A 2,354-nucleotide genomic window follows, 5' to 3' on the forward strand; every position below is an offset into this window, starting at 1 on the left:
GGCCATGACTGCTGTAGATCTGATCAACTCTGCAGCTTTTGCAACTATACCCTGGAACTCTCCCTGTGAAATGATGTCCCAAAGCACTACTTCCTAACCTAACAGTTTCTCACATGAATTGTCAATAAAAATTAAAATTGTTTTAATTACAATATATTTGTTCTGCTTATAAAGGCAATATGTGCTTAGGAAAGAACATCTGGAATCCATAAAAGAAATAAGAATATAATGCAAGTGACCCATAAATCCAATAGCTAGATATGATTAATATTAATTTTTTGATATTTTTCCTTTTAGTTTTCACCTTTGTGTCAATGCATATATATGTAAGTTTTAATAAAATCAGAATTATGTTGTGCAAGTCATTCTGTAATCTTATAACAAAACCTAATGTATAAGGCTTACCCAGCAGGCAACGCTTCTGTCTCGGGTTAAAATGGTGAGTAGGCCTGCTGTTGCAGCGTCAAGCAAGTGGCTGAAGGGTATTCGAAAATGGTATTACAATGCTGCCGGGTTCAATAAACTGGGCTTAATGCGAGATGATATAATATATGAGAATGATGATGTAAAAGAAGCCATAAGAAGGCTTCCTGAGAACCTTTATAATGACAGGGTGTTTCACATTAAGAGAGCACTGGACCTGACCATGAGGCAACAGATCTTGCCTAAAGAGCAGTGGACAAAATATGAGGAGGATAAATTCTACCTTGAACCATATCTGAAAGAGGTTATTCAGGAAAGAAAAGAGAGAGAATGGGCAAAGAAATAGTCATGTAGTCTAAATCTGGATGTGGCTATCCTAAAGTATTTTTATGAAGCTGGTTAAACCTAAAATGTACAATGTAGAACTATCTGGGCTGTAAATGTATTAATTTAAATAAATCTCTATTATAATTATTAGAAAAACCTAATGTATATTGTAATCATATATTTCTTTGTCTTTATGGACTTTAAATACAGGAATGTAAATGGCTGCATAATATCCCAGAATATGCATGCTTCATAACTTAGTTAACCCTTTCTCCATTGTTAAAGTGTTTCCTTTGTTCTGCAACTATAAGTAAGGCTGCAGTTCATGTTTTTGTAAATAAATCAGAATATTGGTCATCTATTACATCTTTATGAAAGATTTCTAGAAGAGTAACATGAATTCTGGTGTTGGGGTGAGTTTATGTCAAACTCACCACATAAACCTGACATCTCAGTGTAATGGGGGATAAATATGCTTGCAGTTGAAGTCATATGACCATGAGTTACCTGGTTGTTGAGAGTAAACCCAAGGGCAGGCCACGGTCAATTGACTAGGAGTGAGGGGTTTAGTTGGAGGAGGTAGGTAATGAAGTAATGTAGGAAAGAGGTCTTGCATTAGCGAGTCCCATTTTTATGCCAGGCACCGTTTTGTTTCTTTTTTTCTTTTTTTTAAAATTTTTGGCTGTGTTGGGTCTCCGTTGCTGCATGCGGGCTTTCTCTAGTTGCAGTGAGCGAGGGCTACTCTTTGTTGCGGTGCATAGGCTTCTCCTTGTGGTGGTTTCTCTTGTTGTGGAGCACGGGCTCTAGGCTCCCAGGCTCAGTAGTTGTGTCTCACGGGCTCTAGAGCACAGGCTCAGCAGTTGTGGCACAAGGGCTTAGTTGCTCCATGGCATGTGGGATCTTCCCAGCCCAGGGATTGAACCTGTGTCCCCTGAATTGGCAGGCCGATTCTTAACCACTGCACCACCAGGGAATTCCTACTCTTTTGTTTCTGAGCTGTTTGTTCTGCCTTCCTGCTGGCACTATCCTGCTAGCAAGTCCTCCTCTTGCCTTGGCCTTTGCATTAGTATCTATACTATCTGACCATCCAGTCACATGTCCTCAATGGGCACACACTTACAACTTATCTTCCATACACACACAGCAAATTTTAATCACTCTTATACATCTAAACATCTGAAATAGTTCTTATGACAACCAGTATGACCATATCAGCTTATCTATGCAGGACTAGTTTTTACTGTAAGTATTTGTTCTTCTTAGAGTCAAGAGGATATTTAATTCATATGCTATTTGCCTTTTAGAAAGCTTCACAAGGATATGGTGGCTTATATGGCACCATATGTAGCACTAGATCTTCAGGAAACAATTCAGCAGTGACCGGAATTTGGGGCAATGCAGATGGGAAAGCCTTCTCTCGAGGTCAGATCCACATAATGACATGATTACTACTAGAAAGGGAAGAATCCTGATTGGCTTCAGCTGACCAGGTAGAATACACTTATTACAAATATTTATTTATTCATTTTTAATTTATTTTATTGAAGTATAGTTGATTTACAATGTTGTGTTAATATCTGCTTTACAGCAGAGTGATTCAGTTA

General features: G+C 38.3%; 1 pseudogene; it reads left to right on the forward strand.

The window, feature by feature from the left end:
• The first annotated feature begins 436 nt into the window (after positions 1 to 436).
• On the forward strand, positions 437 to 769 carry LOC131748676 (cytochrome b-c1 complex subunit 7 pseudogene; annotated as a pseudogene).
• Positions 770 to 2,354: the final 1,585 nt, after the last annotated feature.

Source organism: Kogia breviceps, chromosome X (genome assembly GCF_026419965.1).
Source record: "Kogia breviceps isolate mKogBre1 chromosome X, mKogBre1 haplotype 1, whole genome shotgun sequence".
NCBI lineage: Eukaryota > Metazoa > Chordata > Mammalia > Artiodactyla > Physeteridae > Kogia > Kogia breviceps.